Here is a 20,907-nt window from a genome sequence, read left to right on the forward strand (position 1 = left end):
TAACTACTCAAACCACATGAGTCCCAGCTTACTGCTGAGAGTGCACAGATAGGCCAAGTGGATAGAGAATATGAGGGAAAATGTGCTGCTCCAAGGATTTGCTCAGCTCAGAGTGGTGTGAATTTTGGGAACACCCACTTGGGCTAATCTATTTCATGAACAAGGGTGACACTTTATGCTGGATAGATGGAACACCTTTAAAAGAGCAACTAGGCCCTGGCCGGTTGGCTCAGCGGTAGAGCGTCGGCCTAGCGTGCGGAGGACCCGGGTTCGATTCCCGGCCAGGGCACACAGGAGAAGCGCCCATTTGCTTCTCCACCCCTCCGCCGCGCTTTCCTCCCTGTCTCTCTCTTCCCCTCCCGCAGCCGAGGCTCCATTGGAGCAAAGATGGCCCGGGCGCTGGGGATGGCTCTGTGGCCTCTGCCTCAGGCGCTGGAGTGGCTCTGGTCGCAACATGGCGACGCCCAGGATGGGCAGAGCATCGCCCCCTGGTGGGCAGAGCGTCGCCCCTGGTGGGCGTGCCGGGTGGATCCCAGTCGGGCGCATGCGGGAGTCTGTCTGACTGTCTCTCCCTGTTTCCAGCTTCAGAAAAATGAAAAAAAAAAAAAAAAAAAAAAAAAAAAGAGCAACTAGTCTTAATAGGGCTCTTTGTATCTCAGAAAGTGAATCACCATCATGAGCTATTTGGTAATCTGTCAATCAAGTCATGTATTGATTTAGAGAATGCTCTAAGTGGGTGTTCACTTGGGCTGTGTATTGATAAAATATAGTATGGTATGGACTGTTACTAGAGTTATGATCCCAATACTTATAGAGCAATGACATTGTCATTATTTCTTGCCCACTCTATCTTCCCTTCCCTTCCAAGCTTCCCCCAACAGAGGCAGAATGGTTACATAGTACGTCTAACACTGTCATATAACTGGAACATTCTGTTGAAAGGTTTAGTAAAAAATCACACAGGCAGGAATGAGATATAGCTGCATGACAACTATTTCTGATTTCCCAGTCCTTCCTCCAGTGTGTGTACATAACATTTCTATCATGTGGCACACTCAATATCTGTGTCAGGCCTTTCTCTAAACAAGACTGCTGGTGTATAATGATAAATAGTACCACAATCTACTGTGATTCCCACCCCTCCACATGCTGGCAAAGGTCGCCTAGCAACTGTTGTTATGGGCAACACCAGAATGTTTAGTTTAATTCAGTGTAACAGGACAGCTTTGGTCTCCTGGTGGAGGTTCAATCTACGCCCAGAAGATTAAGAACCCCTCACAGATCCACACCTTCCTTGCACTTGCATAAGGTTGCATCATTATTACTAAATTTGCCCATTTAACAAGATCAAAAGGGTCATTTTGAGCATATCACACCTTCTGCAAAGGTAGTGGGGAAGGGCTCCTATATGACTGTTACAAAAAGGTAACAGCTTGTCCTCATTTCTTTCTCTTCTTAATATTCACAATGCTGACTTTAAATGCTTTCCCAACTATAAAGCCTGGTATAAAAATAAAAAGTAAAAAGAGAAGGGGGGAAAAAAGCATTTTATTAAGCCCATGCTGGGATATTTTTCTCTTTAATGCACTTCAAAAAAGAAGAATAAGAGGAGGAAGAAGAAGAAGAAGAAGAAGAAGAAGAAGGAGAAGGAGAAGGAGAAGGAGAAGGAGAAGGAGAAGGAGAAGGAGAAGAAGGAAGGAGAGGGGGAGAAGGGGGGAGGAGGGGGGAGGGGGAGGAGGAAGAGGAGGAGGAAGAAAAAGAATAATAATAAGAAGAAGATGATGAAGAAGAAGAAGAAAAGAAAAGAAAATCCAACCCTGCACAATTTTGCATTTAGATACATCAACACATCAGCTGAAAATGTCTGTGTTTGTGGATTACACCACCCCCTACTGATTGATCCTCTTACAGGCTCAGCATTTTGCAAATGAAGCAGCAGTTATCCCAGTTCTGTTGGCTATTAATTCAGCCCACCCAGGTTTCTGCTGGTTTAATGAGAGCAGGTATCTCCCACCAGAACGATGTGTTTTTGAGGTAGTCATAAAACAGTCTATATTAAAAATAGCCTATAATACCATAAGCAGCTAGCTAATGTAAAATTTAATTTCATGTCACCATACTTATAAAATAGCCAGTCAGTCTCCATTTAGAGAAAAAAGATTGTATATGAAACAAACTTAACTTTGACATGAGTTTTTTTTAAACTACTCAATAGTGAAGCAGTTGGAACTATCTGTAAATTGCTATTTAACTACTAAAACCTCTCTGTTATTGGCAGCATTTAGATAACTTTTGCATTTACTTGAGGCTGATTATTCAACAATAATTAAAATTCTTATTTAGCATAAAAGAGATTTCAGTTACGAGCTTATTTTTATTTCTGGGTTTAAAAAAAATCTTCCAGACCAGGCAGAGGTGCAGTGGATAGAACATTGAACTGGGACACAGAGGGCCCAGGTTTAAAACCCCGAGGCAGCCGGCTTGAGCAGGGGGTCACTGGCTTGAGTGTGGGATCATAGAAATGACCCCTTGGTTGCTGTCTTGAGCCCAAAGGTCTCTGGCTTGAGCCCAAGGTCACTGGCTTGAGCTAGGGGTCTCTTGCTCTGCTCTAGCCCCCCGGTCAAGGCACATATGAGAAAGTAATCAACGAACAATTACGGAACCACAACAAAGACCTGCTGTTCTCATCTCTCTCTCTTCCTGTTTGTCCGTATCTCTCCCTCTTTGTGACTCTTTCTCTGTCTTTGTCCAAAAAAAAACAAAAAAAAAAAACTTCCATTCTTAAAGAGCAGAAATACCGAAATTGTAATGATTTGAAGGATACCTGTGAGTTCAGACATTTTTGTTGTGTTTATATAATTTATAATCAAATACTTTATTAACCAGCATAGATTTCACAGTGATTCTATTTCCCTTCTTTGGAGAATTGAAGGAGATTTATTTTTCCCTTGAAAAACAAAAGCCAACTGAGAATTAATAGAGGTGATGTCAAGAATAGAGACAGCAAAATAAAGTAAGATAAAAGTAAGCAATGGAAGAACTGTCACTGCGTATGCATCGCTGCCTGGAAGGCGGGGCAGATGGTCTTCTGAGGACACCAGGACCACTCATGTGGGGGTTTCTGGGGCCATATAAGAGGGGCAAAGCCATAGTTAGACAGCCTTTTGTTTTCCTAGGCTTGTGTCACCACCAAGCTGATTTTCTTGGAATACTAAGCACACAGGTAGAAGGAAACTGCTATTTGCTAAGACAATGCTAGTGGAAGAGAGTCTGAATGCAGAAGTGAGCATTGGACTGTGGGAGAACTTGTCACTATTATCTCTACATTATCTCTTGAAGCATTTGTACCTCTCCTTACAGGCGAAGCACACAATCTTAGCAACTAAAACCCCCTCAGGTTTGGGACCTAAGAGATCTGGTACAAAGAAAACAACTCAACACTTCAAAGAAAAAGGACGTAGATTATATTGAGAAAATGGGGAAAACTCTACTGATGAGGTACTAACGACCACCCAGAGTCATGGACATGGGGAAGGAGAACGTTGCAAATTTAACAATATTCTCCAAGTGTTTTTCCCCCAGTATAGTAACATGTAGTCAGATACATCTAGTATATCTCAAAGTTAGATGCTAAATAAACACAAAATACATTCTTCAGATTAATTTTATTCCCACAACTCTCTAAGGGCTGCATTTCTATCTTAGGTTTTTAAGATATTTCTTACACATTGCTGCTAAGGATGTTGAAAGAATTTAGTGATAGATAGCCCAAAGTTATAGGTAGTACATTAACAGTAATAAGAAACAACAGAAATCCAATAAAGGCATGCAAAGAATAACTTCTGCATCCACATGTTTTTTGTGAGGATATAAAGTATAACTTATGGCACTGCCACATGACTTCTGAACAAAATTAAAACAAGAATAGGAGGCAATAAAGCCTGACCTGTGGTGGTACTGTGGAGAAAGCATCGACCTGGAACACTGAGGTTGCTGGTTCAAAACCCTGGGCTTGCCTGCTGAAGGCTCATACAAGAAACAACTACTACTACTTGATGCTTCCTGCTCCTCCCCAACCCCTTTCTCCCTCTCTCTTTCTCCCTCTCTCTCAAAAAAAAGAGAGACGGCCTGACCTGTGGTGGCGCAGTGGGATAAAGCGTCGACCTGGAACACTGAGGTCGAAACCTTGGGCTTGCCTGGTCAAGGCACATATGGGAGTTGATGCTTCCTGCTCCTACCCCTTCTCTCTCTCTCTGTCTCTCTCTCTCACTCCTCTCTCTCTAAAAAATCAATAAATAAAATATTAAAAAAAATAGAGAGAGACAATAAATATCAAATTAAGTCATGATAGATGGGATGCAAGAGGGATCCACCCTGTCCTTTGTACAACTATGTAAAAGAAGTAGCTGATACTCCCAAGTTCTTCATGGGGATGCCAGCCAGGGGTAAAGGGTGAAAGGGACACTGCTGGTAGGAACATGAAGTATTGCAGTTGCTATAGAAAACAATATGCCGGTTCCTCAAAAAAGTAAAAAGAATAACCATATGCTCCAGCAATTCCACTTTTGGATATATACTCAAAAAAACTGAAAGCAAGAAATTGAAGAGATATTTTCATACCCATGTTCAAAGCAGCATTATTCAGAGTAGTCAAAAGGTGGAAGCAACTTAAGTGACCATTGATGAATGAATGAATGAACAAACCTAATGTGGTATATACACACAATAGAACATTATTAAATCTTAAAAAGAAAGGAAATTCTGACACATGCTAAATGGGTGAACCTTGAAGATATTATGCTAAGTGAAATAAGCCCATCACAAAAGGTCAAATACTGTATGATTCCACCTGCACGAGGCACCCAGAGTAGTCAACTTCACAGAGACAGAAAGGAGAAGGGTAATTGCCAGGGGTGGGGGAGGGGAAATAGGGAGTCATTATAATAGGCATGGATTTTCAGTTTGGGAAGATGAAAAAAATTCTGGAGATGGATGGTAATAGCTGCACAACAATGTAAATGTAATTAATGCTACTAAACTAAACGCTTAAAAATGATTCTAGTGGTAAGTTTTATGTTATGAGCATTTATCACAATTTTTTAAAAAGTAAAAGGGAAAGAAGATGTCAGCACTGGGAGTGCAACCTAAGAACATTCAAATAAGTGCTAAAAAGCAGTGTGGCCAAATAAAAATAACCACCGTGAGTTTCATTCCCTGCCGGAGACATACAGACATTACACTGTGTCACATGCATAAAATCTTGCTTCCAACCTACTGTCAAAATGCCTCCTCTTGATAATTGAATCTACACAGCTCCAGCACGACAAGTCAGAGAATAATAATCAACTTTGGGATATTTATGGATAATTTTCTCCAAGGGTGAGAGGGCAAGATGACATGTGGCTAAATCAATTAGACCGCTTAATTAGGGTTAATTAAATCTTGCTTGAATGAGAGAAATGGAATAGAATACAGTTGCTTCCAGAAAAGACTGGGCAAGTCTTAGGAATGTCTACCATTTACTGAACACCTTCTATAGCTAATGAAGTGTCATCACTGCTGTTCATGAGCTAACCCTAGCTCCGCCTTGCAGGTCAAACCTCCAATCTCACCACCACCACCACCACAATCCCAGATGAAGTCATGTGACTAGCTCTGGCTAATTAGCTTAAAGCAGAAGTGACATGTGTCACTTTCAAACTGAAGCATTTAATTATTTGTACAACATTCTCCAGAGACCTCTGGTGACCAGCAATACTTGAGATGGTGGCTCTTCTATCATGGGAAGGGTCATGGGTAGTTATACCATATTAGGGTAAACATTTGTAGTTATAAACTACTAAAATTGGGTGTCATTTGTCCCATAGTTTATTAAGCCTAGCCTATTTTTGCTGCAAAACTATAAATAACCTAGTAGTAAACTGGGAACTTTACATATATAATATATAATCCTGCAATGATCCTGCAAAGAGATACTATAAACCCATTTTTCAGATGAAGCAACTGAGGCCAAAACATCACACCCAGTAAGACAGCACTTATTAAAATTCCAAGATGATTTTCTTTCCCTGTAATACAATGTTGCCTTTAACATTGTCTTATTTGACCAGTAAGAACCATTATGAGCCCTGGCTGGATAGCTCGGTTGGTTCGTCCCAAAACACAGAGATTGCTGGTTTGATCCCTGGTCAGGGCACATATAGGAACAGACCTGTGTTTCTGTCTCTCTCTTTGTCTCTCTGTCTCTCTCTTTTTCTCTCTCTCTCCCTTCTTTCCTCTCTCACTAAAACAGCTAAATAAAAATAAATTTTAAAAAAGAACCATTATGAGTCATTTTGGTTATCTCTGAATGGCTACGATATTCTTTCTACCCAAGATGAAAAAGATGATTACTCTGCCTCACTTTACTAGCATCTAAATAAGCAACATCTTTTTGGAAGAACAATCATCTTTGTAGGCAGAGACCTTCTGAGCTCTTGAATCTAGGATCTTGCACAAAGGCTCAATGTTCTAGTACTCAAGGTGTAACATGAGGGTAATCATGACCCCAGTGCTCATTCTCATGAGGTGTTAGTTCATAGACATTGCACAGCCAGAATCTAGCTTGGGTTCTGAGGAGGAAGTTAAGTCATGAGATTTTCTAATACAGGGGATTAGTGGTGATGAAGGAGAGTAGCAGGTTGAGGTAGGGAGGTGGATCAGCCCAGGGAAAGAGTGTGGAGTGGAGTCAGGCTTCTGGTTCATGGGTCAAGTACCAGCGCTGAGGTATGGGCACATTGTCTTTTTCCAATTTTCCCATGCATAGAATGGGGACAAAAGTAACACCTACCCTAAAAGAGTGGCATGTGGAGAAATTGGTTCTTAGATATAAAATACCCAGGTTGTAAATCAGAGAAACATCTGGAGTCAATATTTTTGCCAGTAGAAGAGAAGGGAGTGCTTTTTAGAAGCTTCAGAAAGCCTGTCATGGGCTGAGTTGTGTCCCCTTTCCAAAATATTCAATACATGTGCTGAAGTCCTAACCCCAGCACCTCAGAATCTCTCTTTGGAGATAGGGATTTTAGAGAAGTAATTAAGTTTAAAAAGATTATTAGAGTGGTTGGTCTTTATTAAAAGAGGAAATATGGACTCCGACATACACAGGGGAAAGGTCATGTGAGGACACAAGGAGAAGACGGCCATCTGCAAGCCAGCGTGGCCTCACGAGAAATCAACCCTGACCACACTCTGATCTCGGACTTCTGGGATTCAGAATTATACGAAAATACATTTCTGTTGTTTAAGCCACTCAGTCTGGGACTCTTGGCATAGCAATCTTAGCAAACTAATACAAGCCCTATTGGTTGCCAGTGGCCAGAGAAACTCTGAGAACCCCACTAAACACTGATGCTGGACAGCCGAAGCGGCCTTGACATATGTCCTGAATGGACATAGCAGCCCTGCAGCCACAGACAGTCCTCCAGTCCTCACCTGCCTTTGCTGCAGTCATCTTGTGAACTGACGCAAAGGGAAACTTCCAGGGTTCACCCAGGGGACCCTCAGATCAGCCTCCTACGCCCCAACAATGGATACAGTATCAGGCTCAGTAGTGACTGCCTGGAGAAACTGTTGGCCATTGCTGGGTTTCTGATTGAATCACCAATTTTTTCTCAGATCTAATTAAAGATCTAGGTCTTCAATTTAAGAGTGTTACAGAGAAATGGAGGCAAAGGCAATTTTTCAAGAAGAAACTATAATATAGCCAAACATAAGACTTAATGTTACTAGTATCAGGAAAGCACTCTTCAAACACCCACACAGGTCCAACAAGTGCTAGTTCAGAATGACTAAGAATGCCTTCACTAGTTGGCTCAGTGGATAGAGCATCAGCCTGGCATGCAGATGTTGTAGGTTCAATCCCCAGTCAGAGCACACATTAGAAGCAACCATCTCCTTTTCTTCTCCTTATTCTCCCCTTTCTCTTATTCTTCTCCTCCCACAGCCAGCAGCCCTAGGAGCTGAGGATAGCTTGGTTGGTCCAAGCATTGGCCTCAGGTGCTGAGAATAGCTTGGTTGATTTGAGCATTGGCCCCAGATGGGGGTTGCCGGGTGGATCCCTGTTGGGACACATCCGGAGTCTGTCTCACTATCTCCCATGCTCTCATTTTAGAAAAAAAGAAAAGAAATGACTAAGATGCACTTGCACACACACACAATCACACACCCTTTACCCCACTGACCTGTAAGTAATTAAGTTATTTTGACAAGACACCAAATCTACTAGGCAAAAATGTTTAACCCTATTGCCTAAGGAGGCATGGTGCCAAAAAGCAAAAGAGGGAAAAAAAAAACTTCTTTCAAGAGGAATCAAGAAGAGAGAAAATATGGAAACAAGGAGGGACTAAACACTTGTAGGAGGAGAAAGACTGCTTCAAGTGGGAAGGAGTAGGTAGCAGGAAGGAGGAGGGATGGTCAGGTAAGAGGCCTAGAAAGGAAGGAAGCTATAGTCACAGGCACACAGCAGGGCCGGAGGGACAGGGAGCCTTTAGGAGCACATGAAACCATAGAAACCTTCAAAAGAGGCTTTTCCAGCCTGAGCAGGTGGTGGTACAGTGGATACAGCATTGGCCTGAGATGCTGAGGACCCAGGTTCAAAACCCCGAGGTCATCAGCTTGAGCATGGGCTCACCAGTTTAAGCATGGGGTTGCTGGCTTGAGCATGGGATCATGACATGACTCCATGGTTGCTGGCTTGAGCCCAAAGGTCACTAGCTTGAAGCCCAATGTTTCTGGCTTGAGGAAGGGGTCACTGGCTCAACTGGAGCCCCCCACCCTGGTCAAGGTATGTATGAGAAGCAATCAATGGACAATTAAAATGATACAAACTATGAGTTAATGCTTCTCATCTCTCTCCCTTCCTCTCTCCCTCTCCTTCTCTCTCTTTCTCTCTAAAAAAAAAGAGAGAGGCCCTGGCTGGTTGGTTCAGTGGTAGAGCGTCGGCCTGGCATGCAGAAGTCCCGGGTTCATTTCCTGACCAGGGCACACAGGAGAAGCGCCCATCTGCTTCTCCACCCCTCCCCCTCTCCTTCCTCTCTGTCTCTCTCTTCCCCTCCTGCAGCCGAGGCTCCATTGGAGCAAAGATGGCCCGGGCGCTGGGGATGGCTCCTTGGCCTCTGCCCCAGGTGCTGGAGTGGTCTGGTCGCGACAGAGTGATGCCCTGGAGGGGCAGAGCATCGCCCCCTGGTGGGCAGAGCGTTGCCCCTGGTGGGCATGCCAGGTGGATCCCGGTCTGTCTAACTGTCTCTCCCCGTTTCCAGCTTCAGAAAAATACAAAAAAAAAAAAAAAAAGAGAGAAAAGAGAGAGAGAGAGAGAGAGAGAGAGATTTTTTCCAAAGGATCTAATGGCAATGGCAGTTCTTTGCTTTGCATACAACTCTTCCAGGATGTGCAGCTAATGAGAACTGGAGCACAATACAGAGAGTTGGTCTCCTTCAGCGTTCGCATGGACAAGTTGCTAGTTACACAGAGGGTCTAGTGAGCTAACAGAGACCAACGGGAGACTGAATGGCCATCTCCAGTGCAAGTCAGTGTGCTACCTATACAGCTAGGAGAGAGCCTCAGAACAACCTTCAGTCATCTCCCAGTGGTCCCCACTGCTTAACAGTGGCACATGCACACTGAATTCCGGCCTCAGGCCCTGGGATATAGACATTTACCTGGTGCCCAAAGCAAAGCAAATTGAAAATTCAGCTCATAGTGCGCCTGTCAAAAGAAATAAGATCACATTATAATTCTTGCCATTTTTTTCCTGTTAAACAAGCTAGCTTAACATTCAGGTAACCCTTGCTAGTGAGCTCTCTCCCTATGTGGGTGTGTGTCTTTCTCCCCTGAATAGTCAGTTTTCTGGAGAGTGGCCCAAGGATCCATATGTCACAACCTGGCTGAGGAAGCTGAGAGGAAAGACACATTTATTCTTTTCCTTTCAAAATGCATTGGGAAATAAGCCCATTTAGGGAGGTTCAAATCTATATAAGGAGAGGGCATGGAGCTCTCCTGGAACACAGGACCTGCTCTGAATGTCGAAGCCCAGCCCCCACTCTGTACTTCTACTTGCTGTGACTGAATAGAATACTTTGGTAGTAATTTTTTTTCTTCTTTTCCAAGTGAGAGGAGAGGAGATAGAGAGACAGACTCTTGCATGCGACCCAACTGGTACCCACCTGGCAACTCCTGTCTGGGGACAATGCTCTGCCTATCTGGCCCCATGCTCACAACTGAGCTATTTTTAGCACCTAATGCAGAGGCTCCACAGAGCCATCCTCAGTGCCTGGGCCCATGTGCTCAAACCAATTGGGCCATGGCTGTGGGAGGGGAAGAGAGAGAAAAAGAGAGAGCAAGAGAGAAGGGGAAGGGGAGGGGGGAGAAGCAGATGGGCACTTCTCCTGTGTGCTCTGACTGGAAATTGAACCTGGAACATCCATATGCCAGGTTGACACTCTACCACTGAGCCAACTGACCAGAGCTGGCTGTAATTTTTAAAATGCTTGCAAACATTGTACAAAGGTCAGGTGCTCTGCAGTACCTTTACAAAAAACAGCACTTTCGTGAGTTAAAAATAATTTTTTTGGGGAAACAGATAACTGTGCATGGCCAAACCCTATTTAAAGCCAGTCTGCCTTCTGTTCCCTTTGTCCTAAGACCCTCCTACTTACCTCCTTTCCCAGCAGTCCCGTGGGTCTATCCAGAGTTTGCACCTGCCATCTGACTGTGCATGTGCCAGGAGCTAGCATGAGTCAACACTTGCTATGTGCTAGCAGAGGGCGCAGCACCTTGTAAACACCACATTTTTATTTTCACACAACAATGTGTGTTAGATGGCTAATCTATCTGCCCAGATATAAGGAGACCCATTTTAACCGACTGAGAAGATTCCTCCAACAGCATTTTTTTCTCTGGTTAATTATATAAATTAGGGGTATAGCTAACATAAATACGACCTATAAAATTTGTTAATTCACCTGCACGTCTATATTTAAATCACATACTATTTAAATACTCCATTAATGTAGAAATATTGCCTTTTTTTAGTCTTATATTATCATTACATAATTTTATTCACTAATGTGTTCATTCTCTCTCTAGCCAATTTTGAGTCAGTTCATTTTTCCAGGGCATAGAACCTTCGTTTCCATCTCAGCTGTTTGAGATATAGCACATCGTCACTGGAAATTTTATCCCAACACACAAATACCCATTAATATAACATAAGGGCAGTTGTCTTATTTATTCAAAGTATAGGTGTATATTTGTGAGCCCCACAATGTAACCAGTTCCCTTATTGCCTTTTAAGGGAAACTTTAGAGGTATGAATACAAAGGTTTCCACTATTTGCATTCATGAGGTTGTATTCCCAGAAATAATTGCTAAATCTCTGTTCTCCTCATTTGCCTCTTTTGTGTTTACTGATTCTCTAAGGAAACCTCTGTGAGCATCCCTCACAAACGCTGATTAAAGTCATTTCAAGCCAATGTACTTTCTTTAAAGAATGCCATGGGGGGAGGGGGTTGTTTTTGTTTTCTTTTAAAGCAAATGAGACAGCATCCCAAAATCTGTAACACTTTAGAAGAATTTCGGTATTTGTAACTGCCTTCTTTTCTAAGTGATGATTTTGGTAAAAACCCTTGGACCTATGTTCTGATTACATGAATGAGATCATTAACGTCATTTTACAGATCATGAAATTGAGGTTCAGAAGTTGAAGGAACTTTGTTAAGATCAAAAAGCTAGTGTTGGAATAAAATGAAGCTGAGACTGCAGGCCTGGAGGCCACGTGTTGAATGGCCCAGTGCTCTGCTGGTGGTCTCCCATGGTGGCCCTGACCCCATGACCACTTTCTGCAGCCAATTCCCTTTCAGAGCATCTTTGCTGCTCTGAGAATCTATGCTAATTCTCCTTACTTCTTCTGACTCAGTAATTTTACTCATGGGAATTTATCTGAAGGAAAGCATCAGAAATGTGCACAATAATTTAGTCCAAGAATATTCATTACAGCATTATGTTTAAGGGCAATACCTTAGAAACTACTAAACATCTATAATGAGGGACATTTTAAACTAGCCTTATGCTCTCAATAGAATGCTAAGCAGACATATTTAACATTTGTAAAATACGAAGTAAAAAAATTAGAAGTTGTATAATATGGTCCTAGTTTTATTTTATTTTTAATAAAAGCATATATACATCAAAAAAGACCAGAGGCAAACACAACATGTTAACTTGTTTAATCCCTGTAAATGAAATTAAATGATGGTTATTTTCTTAATTGTACTTTTCTGTTTTTCCCCTCCCCCAAATCATGCCCATTCTAAAAGGATAACTTCAACAGTGAGACTTCAGGGACAAAGAGAGCAGAAATGTGTCACAGGGAATGACAGGAGAAACTTGAGAGAAAATGTCTTGTTTTATAAGCTGTTGCCTCTGCTATGTACACAAAGGTATTGCCCTGCAAAAGGATTTTCCAATTAAGGGGAAAAGATGAAGGTTGTAATCCTGGGAAGTTATCAAGTCCAAAATCTGGTCTCTGTTACAATTGTACAGGTATAATAGAGACAACTAAGTGTACAAACCACTTGGTCACGTTTTAGGTACCTTTTTTTTTTTTTTTTTTTTTTTTGCTATGGCTAAAAACCAAGCAAGCTCTTCTATAGAATTAGCTAGGGCTCTTTTTAACCTAGCCTCTGGCTCAGGGTTGTGCTAGATGTGAAGTAACAGATTTAGCAAAAATGACACATCCTTCATCCTCAGGAAGTCCACTAATTCAGCACAGACATACTGATGAAGACATAGACACAATGAGCAGGAAAGGAATGGGCACTCTCTGGGGATGGCCCAAAGTCACAGCCTGTCACCTGCTAGTATGTGTGAATATTGTCCAGTACGTACCTAGAAGGCTAATGGTATTGGATAGAAAAAGGTAATATGAGGCCAATTTGGGGTTATTGCCCTTAGAAAGTTACCATTCCATACCCTTGTCCCAAGGTTTCTAGCTGCACTAAAAAACTGGCCTCTGTACTACCCAGACTGGTACTACATCCATTTTTGGAGAGTAGGGAGCTGATCTGGGGGCACCCTTGAGAGAGGCCTTGAAACCTCACTTTGCATCAGTTCACAAGACAATTGCAGCAAAGGCAGGTAAGGACTGGGGGTCTTCCTGTGGCTGAAATACTGTTAATGTCCATTCTAGGACTTATGTCAAAGCCAGATTCGATTGTTCAACATCTGTCTTATGAGGGTTCTCAGGGTTGTTCTGGCCACTGGCAACCAGTAGGGGCTTCTATTAGTTTTCTAAGACTGCCATGCAAAGAACAACAGACTGGATGGCTTGAACAACAGAAGTTTATTTTCTCACAATTCTGCCAGAAGTTGGAGATCAGGGTGTAGGAAGACATAGATAGGTCAGTTTCTCCTCCTGGATGGTCACCCCACTCTACAAATGACTCTTAAGAAATTCCCTTTACTTGGTTGAGGTAGGAGAAGGACATATCCCTGCTCAAGAAGGAAAACACAGGACAACCTGACAACTCTCTCTAAAGAATTCCCAAGTCCCTCAAAATCTTAATCCTGCCCTTTCTTACATGCATAAGCTTGAAATGGGAGCTGGCTAAGGGGAGAAGGACCAGTTTTAGTCATCTTCTTTCATTTCTTTATTTAGTTTTTATTTTTAAGTGAGAGTGGGGGAAATACAGAGTCAGAGCACTGCATGCACTTCAACCAGGATCTACCCAGCAATTCCTGTCTGGGGCCACTCACAACAAAAGCTATTTTTAGTTCCTGAGGCAGAGGCTTCACGGAGCCATCCTCAGTGCCTGAAGCCAATGCACTTGAACCAGTTGAGCTATGGCTGTGAGAGGAGAAGAGAGAGAGAGAGAGAGAGAGAGAGAGAGAGAGAGAGAGAGAGAGAAGGGGAGAAGGAGGTTGGGAGAAGCAGATGGTTGACTCTCCTGTGTGCCCTGACCAGGAATTGAATCTGGACTTCCACATGCCAGGTTGACAGTTTACCACTGAGCCATCTGTCCAGGGCTTCCTTTCTTTAGAAAATGAGGTGTTTTAATACTTTCTAGACCTCAAGACAGGGAAAATGCTATCTGACACTTGATGTAAAAGAAATGCTTTGTGAATTATATTATTCCTCATTGCTATAAATTCTCATAAGAATGGCAGCCTAGGTTTCAAGGGGAAGGAAGGTGAGGCAGTAACGGCCATTACAAATGTTCTACAGAACTCTCTTTCCATGAAAGCTTCTTGATGGAGGATCCCAATCTATAGGACATTAATTTTTCCAAGTTTTGTTTCATTTGTCTCAAAACTGCTTAACTTCCTGTAAAGGATAACATCAGGCTTGCAGCCCAAGAAACTAGATATATCAGCTTTCCACTGAAACACCTATGAAACAGGAGAAAAAGTTAAGAACTTACAACTCTTTCAAAATTAGTAGCGGCTATCAGTTTGTTGCTAACATCCAGGGGTAGAGAGTATTTCTATATCTGCATAGATGGAAAAACTAACCTCCTAAAAGTGGAAGAAAAACCCTTCCTGCTTTCTCTGCTTGTCGATCTGAACTGAGCTAAAATATGGGCAGCCCCTTCTATCATCTAATAGCTGTCTTCTAAGGTAGCCCCAGTTCTGTCTGTACCACAGCTCTCCTCCACGTGATTGGAGAATTAAAGAGAGTGGTTCTCAGGAAAACAAATCAGGTATGACCTAGAATAGACACTAATAGTAGGACATTGTATCAAAGTATGGAGTATAAAAGGAGATGCAGATGGGGACACAAGAAGAGCCCTGATAATATTGCTTACTAGGAACTGCATATTTTAATGCATTATAATATTGAGAGTTTTGGAGAACAAAGCAGCGGAGGTAGGAGATAATGAGACCAGCAGAGTAGTGCTGTCCAGGCAGTGGGAATCTAGCTATGAGCTGAAGACACTAATCTGCCCTCAAACTGCAGATCTGAAAACATTAATCCAGTCACCAGTAAAAAGAAACATAAAAGAAAAGAAAATAGAGTTTAAATTTTGGATGCCAAAGGGGGATAAAGGTAATTTTTTAAATTATAGAATTGGGCCTGGCCTGTTGACTCAGTGGTAGAGTGTGAGCTGGCATCTGGATGTCCAGGATTTGATTCCCAGTCAAGGCGCATGAGAGAAGAGACCATCTGCTCCCCCACCTCTTCCCCTCCCCCTTCTCACTCTCTCTCTCTCTTCCTCTCCTGCAGACATAGCTCAATTTGTTTGAGCACATTGGCCCTGGGCTCTGAGGATAGCTCTGTGGAACCTCTGTCTTAGGGACTAAAGGTAGCTCGATTGTAAGCATGGCCCCAGATGGGCAAACATTGGCCCCAGATGGGGGTTGCCGGGTGGATCTCAGTCAGGGCACAGGCAGGAGTCTGTCTCTATCTCCCCTTCTCTCACTTGGAAAAGAAGAAAAAAAATTATACAATTAATAAAGGTTGTTTTAGTAAGTGACCAGATAAAGTACAAGTATACCAAAAGCCTTTATGTTCCTAAAAACTAGCAGAAACTGGTTTAAAAATGTAATAGAAAAAAATACTCCATTTATATATTTTCTATTTTATTTTTATTATTATTATTTTTTTTTGTATTTTTCCGAGGTTGGAAACGGGGAGGCAGACAGACAGACTCCTGCATGCGCCTGACCGGGATCCACCCGGCATGCCAACCAGGGGGCGATGCTTTGCCCATCTGGGGTGTTGCTCTGTTGCAACCAGAGCCATTCTAGCACCTGAGGCAGAGGCCACAGAGCCATCCTCAGCGCCCAGGCCAACTTTGCTCCAATGGAGCCCCAGCTGCGGGAGGGGAAGAGAGAGACAAAGAGGAAGGAGAGGGGGAGGGGGTAGAGAAGCAGATGGGTGCTTCTCCTGTGTGCCCTGGCTGGGAATCGAACCCAGGACTCCTGCACGCCAGGCCGACGCTCTACCACTGAGCCAACTGGCCAGGGCTCCATTTATAATAGTAGGCAAAAAGTACAAAATATCTAGGGAGAGACTAATAAAAAATGTGTACTAGAAACCTAAATGATTAAAACTATAAAGCTTAATAAAAGATAAAAAAGACCACAAAAGAGAGGGCATATACAAATTTCTCTATGACATATCTAAAATTGAAAAGTGACAGCTCTCTTCAATTATGTATGGTACAGGCTACTACAGTAGAAACTAAAATGACTTTAACATTTTTAACGAAATATTTAAAAGTTCATCTTGAAGTGTAAACCAGAAAAAAATGAAAATGATGAGAGATCTTCCCTCATAATTATTAAAACCAATTATAAAGTTATAATGGTTAGTGCCAGTTAGTACAAATCTCAAAAGCAGTAATAGAACAAAATGGTCATTAAATCGGTATTAACATAGAGTCTTAGAAGAATTTAAAAGAAGCACTGGAAGGAGCAAGAGATGAATTATCCCACAAGTAGAAAATAGCTATTTTTAAAAAGCATATGTGATCATATATACACATTTATGTAACATTATAATCATGAATGTATATTTACAATTTAAAATTCAAACTAAGTACTAGGCACTTAGAGAAATTAATTATTTTGTGGAAAAAACTTTAACAGTGTAACCTACACCAAATTCCAAAATTTATTTCAGATTTTAAAAAGTTAAATCATTCAACAAACTGAGATTAATATTTGAACTGATATCAGGATGAGCAAGGACTTTTGAAGCTTAAAGACAAACAAATCACAGAATATAACTCACAAATATAGTTGATTGTTCTTCAGCACAAGTACCCAAATAATTTATACTAAGTTAAATTCATGTCCACTCAAAACCCTAGAATGTGATCTAATTTTGAAATAGGGTTTTTGCAGATATAATTATTCATGTTAAGATGAGTTCAGAGAGACACACAGAGGAAAGACTGTCACATGAAGAGTGACGCAGCTACAAGCTAAGGAACTCTAAGGGTTGGGGACTCTTGTGCTGGCAACCACAAGGAGCTAGGAAGAGGAAGGAAGGATCTAGAGTCTTCAGAGAGAGCATGACTCTACCAGCACCTTGATTTTGAACTTCTAGCTTCTATAATTATAAGAAAATTAATTTCTGTTGCTTTAAGCCACCCAGTTTGTGTTAATTTGTTAAGGAAACCCTAGAACACCAATCTAAAATTCAGCGGTAAAAAGAATATAGTATCAACAAATGGTGCTAGAAACACTTGGATACCATATGGAAAAATAAATAAAACTTGATCTTTACTTCACACTATACAGTCATGCTCCACTTGGGGATAACGTCTAAGAAATGCATGGTTAAGCAATTTTGCCATTGTATGAACACCATAGAGCAGGGGTCCCCAAACTTTTTACACAGAGGGCCAGTTCACTGTCCCTCAGACCGTAGGAGGGCCGCCACATACAGTGCTCCTCTCACTGACCACCAGTGAAAGAGGTGCCCCTTCCGGAAGTGCGGCAGTGGCCAGATAAATGGCCTCAGGGGGCCGCATGCGGCCCGCAGGCCATAGTTTGGGGACGCCTGCCATAGAGTGTACTTAACACAAACCTGATGGTACAGCCTCCCACACACCCAGGCTATGTGATACAGCCTATGGCTCATAGTCTATAAGCCTATACAACCTGTTATGTATAAAACAACAAGAGGTTAAATCAAGCACAGAGAAAATAAAGAAATGAGTCTGCTGCTGATATAATACCCCACTGTGATCCCACTTCCAATCATTGCAATCTCTCCCTCTGTACCATGTACTCAGTTGCTTTCAGAGGAGTTCAAGTTTTAGATGGAGATCTATCCATCCTTGAGTAAACTAATAAATGAGTTTAAGTCTCCACAAGTCAACTCATCTAACAGAGGGAGACTGTCCAGTCTGCAAGTATTGACACCAAACAGTGACTTTGTCAATGGATCAAACTGCAGAACAGCTGCAACAATATAGAGAAGGCATGAAATGTCCTCTTGGGCTCAGGGTTAACACACCGATCCAATTAGAGGGTTATCAGTTGTCCTTAGTACTCATTAAATTACAAGTAAAGAGTGTTTTCTTTCATGGCCTGCCACCTTAGTAACAGGGTTGAATCATTTTTAAGATTAGAACCGTAGCCAGAAGTATTACCATTCAAAGCACATGCTGGTCTTAACCACTTCAAATTGGCCACCCCTGGCTACCTCCAGTCAAGGGACAGAACAGCTAAAAACATTCACAGCTATGATCACAGTCTTCACCTCCGTTCTTAAGAGAGACACCCAGCAATGATGAAACATGGATTTTACCAAAGCAAACTATTTCCTTGACCATAAAATTGTATTAAAATAAAACGTGAATATGGGTAAAAATCTGGACATTTCCCCAAGCAACAAAGAATGTTAGATTCCAAGTGGACCGCTGGGGTCAAGTTTTGCTTCTGCCACAAAGTTTTTTGGGCACATCAATTATCTTTCTAGGTCCCAGTTTTCTCACTGGTAATATGAACATGTCGGAGATGATCTCTAAAAGCATTATGCCTCATCACCTGGGAAGAATTCAAACACCATATGGGATCTGCTCAGTGGATACATGGTATTGAGAGATAGAGCCTGGTTTTGAGCCTTAAGAGTGGCCCATGGCTTTTTTGCTCTAGACAATGTTTAATCTTTCCTCCATAATGGTTGTACAAATTTGCATTCAGATGTGGGCTATTTGGATCACTCATCCAAAGTGTTGAAAGAGTGGACTCATCTTCCTGATTTGCCAACATTTGTCATGCATTTGCCAATACATGGGCCACATTCAATTTCTCTACAGGAACCTGGGACCATTTCATAACTGTGTGAGGTCTTTACTACACCAATTCCTAACTACCTCTGCATTTCTATTTGTCTTATAATTCTTAATTATTCTTATTTATTTAACAAGTACATATATAGGGTAGAGCAAAAGTAAGTTTACAGTTGTAAGTATGAAAAACAAAGTTTATTCTTGGATTATTATTTATTAATTATTGTATTATTTTTCATATGAACAATTGTAAGCCTACTTTTGCCCCACCTTGTACAGGTCTAATGCTAACTGCATACCAGGTAGCTTTAAATGTTCTATGAATGTGAACCTGTTTAATCTTTATGAACCATCCTATAGAGCCATCTATTGATTGGTATTATTCCAATCTCCTTTTTTTTTTTGTATTTTTCTGAAGCTGGAAACGAGGAGAGACAGTCAGACAGACTCCCGCATGCGCCTGACTGGGATCCACCCGGCACGCCCACCAGGGGCGACACTCTGCCCACCAGGGGGCGATGCTCTGCCCCTCCGGGGCGTCGCTCTGCCGCGACCAGAGCCACTCTAGCGCTTGGGGCAGAGGCCAAGGAGCCATCCCCAGCACCCGGGCCATCTTTGCTCCAATGGAGCCTTGGCTGCGGGAGGGGAAGAGAGAGACAGAGAGGAAGGAGGGGGGGCGGTGGAGAAGCAAATGAGCACCTCTCCTATGTGCCCTGGCCGGGAATCGAACCCGGGTCCCCCGCACGCCAGGCCGACGCTCTACCACTGAGCCAACCGGCCAGGGCTCCAATCTCCATTTTATAAATGAGGAAAGTGAGGGAAAGATGGTAAGTAGAGCTTAACTGCCTGATCAGACAGTGGTGCAGTGAATAGAGCATTGGACTGGGATACAGAGGACCCAGGTTTGAATCACCAAGGTTGCCAGCTTGAGCACAAGCTTATAGACATGACCCCATGGTCACTGGCTTGAGCCCAAAGGTTGCTGACTCAAGCCCAAGGTTGCTGGCTTGAGCAAGGGATCTCTTGCTTTGCTGTAGCTCCCTGGTCAAGGCACATATGAGAAAGCAATCAATGAACAACTATGGAGTCTCAAGGAAGAATTGATGATTCTCATCTCTCTCCCTTCCTGTTTCTTACTCTGCTTCTTTGTCTCTGTCACACACCAAAAAGTACAGCGTAACTATAGGCTTACATATAGGGTAAGAGACAGAGCAAGGATTCACTTTTAAGTCCATGTCCTTAGCCCTGCTATTATAAGCTCCTATATCTTGGAGAGAAGTGAAGGAGGAGGGGTTTGTTTCTAAGTATTATTCTCCATCTAGTTGCTGTTCTTTCAGAAGGAGAAGAAAAATAAAAAGAAACAAAACTTTCTGGAAACTTGAAGAAAATAGACAGCCCAAGGCACTAGGGCAGGCGTGGCCAACAATTTTTGCCCCCGGGCCAGATTAGAAAGAAAACATTTTTCATGGGCCGGACAAAATATTAAAATTAAAAAATGTTAAATACAAAATCGATTCATTTAAGTAAACAAAATTTTATTATGTAATTTGTTTACGAATAAATGTAAGTGAAAAAAATTTAATATACAGTATTATTTTAATAAAAATATAATTACATACCATATATATACAAAATGTATCGCAATCAATCAAAACAATATTTAATTAATAGAATGAGCTTGAAGGGGTTATATTGCAAATAAAACAATTTTTGTTTTACAAACAGCCTACACACGTTTCCAGTTATCAACTGTAGCTATTGTCAATGCTATAATACCACTTGATTCAGCACACTTGTCCACAAGAATAACGAATTGTTTGACCTTGGGTGTGCACTGGCAAACTCCGCTACTTTTAACCGCCCACTGGTTCCACAGTAATGGTGATTTATAAAGTAGGGAAGTAACTTTACTTTATAAAATTTATAAAGCAGAGTTACAGCAAGTTAAAGCATATGATAATAATTACTTACCAAGTACTTTATGTCGGATTTTTGCTAAGTTTGGCAGAATAAATCTTTATAAAACAACTTACTATAGTTAAATCTATCTTTTTATTTATACTTTGGTTGCTCCGCTACCGCCCATCATGAAAGCTAGAACACCCACTAGTGGTCGGTAGGGACCGGG

At 41.9% G+C, this 20,907-nt stretch overlaps 1 protein-coding gene across 1 annotated transcript in view; it reads right to left on the reverse strand.

The window, feature by feature from the left end:
- FRMD4A (FERM domain containing 4A) overlaps nucleotides 1-20,907 on the reverse strand; it is a 673,627-nt gene that overhangs the window by 584,123 nt on the left and 68,597 nt on the right. The gene's annotated exons all lie outside the window — the stretch shown is intronic.

The sequence above is a fragment of the Saccopteryx leptura genome, chromosome 5, assembly GCF_036850995.1.
Source record: "Saccopteryx leptura isolate mSacLep1 chromosome 5, mSacLep1_pri_phased_curated, whole genome shotgun sequence".
NCBI lineage: Eukaryota > Metazoa > Chordata > Mammalia > Chiroptera > Emballonuridae > Saccopteryx > Saccopteryx leptura.